Below are 6,366 nucleotides of genomic sequence, written 5' to 3' on the forward strand. Positions count from 1 at the left end.
GCTTTATATTCAGAAAAACTTTAGGAGTCTTGGTAAATGTCGGTCACCACACAGACACATAGCCTACGTATTGCAACAGCAAGTGTTTGCTTAACAGCTGGCAGCGATCAGACAATCAGGACCTGCAGTCAATTAAAAGACCAATCAAACATAATTATTGCGGGGAGAACATAGAGCGGTGTACACAGATGGTGTTTAAGGTTCAGGACTGGAAACTATGACCAAGCACCATGCAGAATGCAAAGACAGGAACCCCCCTGGCGAGTGAGTGAAGGGCCATTACAGTATATCCAGACCCACTGACAGCTCTTTCTGGCCCGGGGACAAAGTCATCTGAAAGGGCCCCTTTCTCAATACATACAATGTAATGGTGACCCAATTCTGGGGGACCCCCCTCTCTCTGGGCCTGGGACAACTGACCTCTTTGTTCAATGCCTGTCAGCTTCCCTGCTTATATATATCTGTAGGGAATGCCTCATCTGGCACTGCATGTAATACAATGCCAGCAGAAGAACACAAAAAACAACTCTTTTGTTTGTCCAAAGATCAAGGCGATCTTCACAGAGCATTGAAGATCAATAGCTTTTGGTGAGACAGCTGGTCCAGTGGCATTTTCTTAAAAGTTCAGTGGGATTCCAGCGTTTTACGGTGGGCTCTGGCTTGTTAACGTGAAGGCTCTCGGGAGTGAGACGTTGAGGCCTGGACGGTGAGCTGTTTAAGCAGTGGCAGAATGTGGCCCCCTAATTGAAGCAAGAGGTGCGGACTTAGCGCCGGCTCCCGGGTCCCTTTGAGGCCAAAATCCAGAATGCAGAACCCCAAGTAGGCCAGCCAACCGACCGACCAGCCATCCAGACATCCAGCCAGCTACCTACCCAGCCACACAAGCAGGCAGACACAGGAAAGCAGACAAGGGGTGGGGCAAACAGGTCTATTGTTCCGGGTCCAGGGAGTGGAGGGGGTCAGAATTATTGGTTACACTTTACTTGATACCGGCATCATACGTATGACATAACAGTGCCATAACAGTGTCATAATAGTGTTATGAACGAGTCATAAACATAATGCCAATGTCATAAACGTTTTATGGCCATGAAAAGTTGACATTGTTAGGCCTTTGTCCTTTTTACGTCTTTGTCATAACCGAATTTCACTTAAAGACAAAGTCATACAATGTTTATGACATTGACATAATGTTTATGACACATTCATGACTGCTTTATGACAATGTTATGACAATGTCATAAATATGACGCCGGCGTCAAGTAAAGTGTTACCGAATTATTTCATTGAATGTATGTATGTATTTTGGTGAGGAGGGCCCTTTCAGAGGACTTTGTCCTGGGCCCTGCCAAAGCTGTCAGAGGCCCTGGACAGACACAGACTAGACACGTCGATAGATAAAGGCAGTCTGAGGCTGAGATAGTGTTTTTTAGTCGACTGCACAAGCTTGTGCTCAACCCAGATGGAAGGGATATCCCGCATGAAAGCCCAGTGAGCTGCTACAGTACGAGCCCACCAACAGCGAAGGGGCGTGCGAAGAGGGATGTAAACAGACGGCGTACATATGCTTGAATTTTTTAGGTCGAGAATGTTTATTGTAAACAACGACAGGCCATTGTTACTGACTGCAACAGGTCAGGTGTCGAGTGAGATGCAGGAAATGCTAGGGGATATTAAGAACGTATTTTCGCTAAACATATCTGGCATACCTGGTTGAATGGGTGTCCAAGGGCACATTAAACAACATTCAAATGCATGGTCCTGCCTCAGGTTCTAATGGCTGCGATTGTGGAAATCCATATGTGAAAACAGTACAGTATGCTCCTCATGTGCATTCTCTCTGCGTTGCTCCATGTGGCAAGAGAGAACGCTCTGATGGTGTGTCTCTGTTGTCTGTCTTGGCCTCAGAGTCGAATATATTGCGATGGCAGCCTATTACCGCCATATATCCTATTAAAGGCCCATTTGCGATTTGCCATTGGTTAATGTTTTTCTTAGACGGATCGCTCGAGGCAGGCTCTTGATCCCTCTGTTTGTCTCTCTGCTGCTGTTGCATTAAAGGGAGCTGTTCTGAACTTTTTAAGTGCTACCACATGTAGTAACGCTCGCTACGTACTGTCATTCCTTGAATGTGAATGTGCCGTATTCCAGACACCCTCCATTTTTCGAATATAATGGGGCCTTAGCGAGTCTGGCGCTCTCGTAGGTAAATAACGCCAAATGAAGATTCATACCTGGGCAGGTACCACTCATCTCTGAAGGCAAGGCGTCCCAAGGAATTTTTAAGTTAGACACAGACAGTTTGGCCGTCACCGTTTGTGCTTTTTAGAGCCTTTTCGTTTCTTGTCAGGAGTGTTGTCTGGACTGTGTGAGAGACCATGACAAGGTTAAAAGAGTAATAGCTTTCTAGAGAGACAGGATGGAGAGAGAGAGAGAGAAAGAGAAAGAGAGGGGAAAAATGCCACATGTGGAACGCTATACTTAATGTATCATTCTGCATCGCAAGACGTCAGAGAGATGAGAGAGTCTCAGTCACACCACACACACACACACACACACACACACACACACACACACACACACACACACACACACACACACACACGGCCGAGAGAAAGGGTCTTTTTTTCCACGGAAAACGGGCATAAATCAGGGCCCTCTATGACCAGCAGGTGAAATAATAAAACAGAGTGAGAATGTCCTGACGGAGAGGGTGCTTGTGCTTTGCTGTGCTGTGCTGTGCTGTGCTGTGCCGTGTGCTGGGAATAGGGACTGGGGCTGGGGCTTGTGGAGCTCGAGCTGGAACCGATGCAATATAATGGGAAACCAACGCAACGGGAGACAGTTTAGACGTACTGGAAAAATCGTAGAGAGAAGGGACCAGACTGGAAGTATGCACGGTGTGTGGAGAGTAAACTCTGCATGCTCCATGCTCCACCCCCCCTGCTTTTCCATCTCCCTTACGTTCTCTCTGTCTCTGTCTCTGTCTCTGTCTCTGTCTCTGTCTCTGTCTCTGTCTCTGTCTTTCTCTCTCTCTCTTTCTCTGTCTGCCTGTCTCTGTCTTTGTAAGACTTGGTTAGTCATTCTCATCCTCATCCTGCATTTCTATAAATGGAGAATAGACCCATTTAGTAATAGGGAAAGTCAAACAGGAACAAGATTTGTCATGTGAAACAACACAACATTGAGCTACTCCATAGAAAGAGACAAGGGCATCAGACAGTCAGTCACCCAGTTATGTTGTTTATCCATGTCTTATTAGCCCGTTAAAGTCTTTTCAATGGCTATTATTGTGTTCCACTGGTGGAATGACATGCATTATGAGGCTACACAAAACAGTTTATTTGGAAGCAAGTGGACTTCTAGAGCTTTTTGGGTCATTGAAACTTGACGCTGCTGAAGGAAGTCCAATTGCAACGCTTACCAACTCACTTTTTTCTGTCAGTCAGATGTGTTCGGTTTCAAACTCGGTCCAAAGTTGCTGAGCAAACCTGTAGTCCACACACACTCCTGTCTAACCACCACCGCCTCATCCTCCTCCTCCTGCTCCTCCTGTTCCACTAAGCCTCTCCTCATCTATCTCCTCTGTCTCTGCTTCATCCCCCGCTCCAGAGTCGACCAGGACCCCGGCTCTCTAGTTCCCCCCGGCTGAGGAAGTGGTTTGTGTGTGCAGACTGCTGCGGCCGGCGGCGGGAGTACGGTGTTGCTGCGTGCACGGAACCAAGAACCGTAACCGGAGAGCGACACATTAAAAGTTCCACCAGAGGAGGTGTAGGGGGAGGGATTTTGTGGTTCACTGGTGTTGGGGTCAGGATGGGGATGGGAGCAGCAAAGGGATGGTGGTGGGGGGAGGTGGTTGTGTTTAGGGATGTTGAGATGGGGTGGGGGGTGGAAAGGGGGTGGGGGGTGTTTGGGGCTGTTATGATGGGAAAAGGACGACATTTGTGTGTGTGTGTGGGGGGGGGGCGTTTGGGTGTGTTAGGAGGTGTTGGATGTGGATGGAGGAAGACGGTGGGGATGTGGGTGGTGTTTGGGGATTGTTAGGATGAGGGAAGAATGACAATGGCTGGGGGTATGGGTGATATTTGGGGGAGATGGGGGATGCTGTTGAGATTGGGTAGAGGGTGGTAGGGGTGTGCGGGTGTTGCTGTGGTGGTGTTATGGGTGAGTGGCTGGTGTTTGCAGACTGTTGAGATGGTGTTGGGGTCAGTGTTGGGGGTGCATGGTTGGTGTTTGGGGGATGCTCTGGTTGTTGGTATTGGTGGTGGTGGCTGTGGTGGTGGTGGTGGGGGGGGGGGGGGTTGGTAGGGGTGTAGGGTGGTGGTGGTGGTGGTGGTATGGGTGAGTGGGTAGTGTTTGGGGACTATTGAGATGGGGGAAATTATAAAAATGTTGGGGGTGTATGGGTGCTGTTTGGCTGTTGGGAGTGGTGGTGGTGGTGGTGGGGGGTTAGGTAGGGGTGTAAGGTTCTTGTGGTGGTGGTGGAGGTATGGGTGAGTGGGTGTTGTTTGGGGATGCCAGAGGGCGATAGAAGTGAGTTAGGGTGAGTTGATGTGGAGAGCCATGTGCGTCGGAGCAGACAGGATAAGGAAGAGAAAGAGGGGAAGACTGCCTCCTGTTGGAACAAGGGGCAAAGGGGAGGAACGACCCCGTGTGCTGTTATTGCAATCCATCCGCTGATGTTTTCGCTGGCCCTAATGCAAAGGACATAAACACACAAAAAAATTGTGTCACGCTGCTACGCTGTACCCGGCGTGACCTCTCGCCGTGAAATTCGTTCCAGAAGCTTTTTATACACTTTGTAATTATACTTTCATCCGTCGTGCATACCGGCGTTTTCATTCTTTAGCTCACGGTCCGGAGCATGGAAAAGAGATGTTAGTCTGGAGAGTGAGAGAGAGAGAGAGAGAGAGAGAGAGAGAGAGAGAGAGAGAGAGAGAGAGAGAGAGAGAGAGAGAAATAGAGAGGCCGTCCCATTTCAGATGGCTTAAACACAAAAGCGTGGAGCCACAGCCTCCTTATACTCTCTGTCTGCTTTGTTATCTGTGGTGAATTGTGCAAGGCATCTGCCAGTCTTTGGGTAATGGGAGCATTTTTGAACATCAAGGGGCTCGTTATCTGGGCTATCTGTCTGTCATCTTTTTCAGGCTTAATGGGAACAGACTGGCTGCAGTTGTTTAGGCTCATTAAAAGTACATTTGGTTTTGGCTTCGATAACGAGATTGACTATGAGATTGGGTTCAAAAACTTAACATAGAGACACTGTTCTGAAAATGTTCGAATGTGTAACTGTTCAGGCCAAACTAAATACGACCTCCCATGACACCAATGGCTGTTTATATGGTAAGCGTTTGTGTATGTGTCTGAGTTTGAGATTTATGTGTCTCTGAAATCTTTTCTTTACTCAGGTCAGTGAACTCAACCCAGATCTTATTTGATTGGAAGCTGCTGGTTGCAGCACAAGAGATCACCACAAGGGGGCAATACCATCCTGAATATAATTCACTGACGTCTGATGAAATCCCAGACTGTGTGTACGTAACATGGATGTCCAGTTGATGATCTTCTAATTTTAGTATGAACTATATTAATGCAATGTATAAATGTTGATCAATTGCATGTTTCTAGCGCAGGTGTGCCTCAAAAACTGCTAGTTTTTAGTAGGTTGAATCCCATACCTGCTGCCCTCTTATTGTAGAACCGATCAAAAATAGTAGGCCTATATAACGTATAGATAGTTAAATGTAGTGTTTGTCTTTGCTTTATCTTAAAGCTACATTTTAAAAAAATAGTTCAGACGTTGTAGGTTTACTGATTTTGCAATATAGCCTAATAAATTCATTGAAAAGCTTGTATTGTTATTGTTCAGTTCACCTTACCTTATGTAGGTCATCTCTGTTTGCATGTTTAAGTACAATAAATGGGAAAGGTTGAAGGTAAGCTGCAAGAAAAGAGTCTATGTTGTGATTAAAAGGTTCAGTGCATTTATCAATATCGTATAATGAATCAAACATTAGGATATGAATGTGACTTGGGCTCTGTGATCTTTCTCAGACAGGATTGGGCAAAATAGCCCCTAAATATTTGTCAACATTCCTGTCACTGATAAGGACTGTGCAATGCCAGATTTGCCAAATAACATTGCTGACTTGAAATTCCACAGTCAGACAAGGTCATTAGCGAGCACTCACATACTTTGGTTAACAGACTTGTCGATAACCGAGAGCTGTTTTGCTTGGATAAAGTAGTGTAGTGATATCAAATCTATAGTCCATTTCAGATCTCAAGGAAAGAACAACATTTAGTCTGCAATCCGTGCAAACACAGATCGAGATATAAAGGATATAATTTAATGACCCAGGGGAA

This window comes from Engraulis encrasicolus, chromosome 22 (genome assembly GCF_034702125.1).
Source record: "Engraulis encrasicolus isolate BLACKSEA-1 chromosome 22, IST_EnEncr_1.0, whole genome shotgun sequence".
NCBI classification, from domain to species: domain Eukaryota; kingdom Metazoa; phylum Chordata; class Actinopteri; order Clupeiformes; family Engraulidae; genus Engraulis; species Engraulis encrasicolus.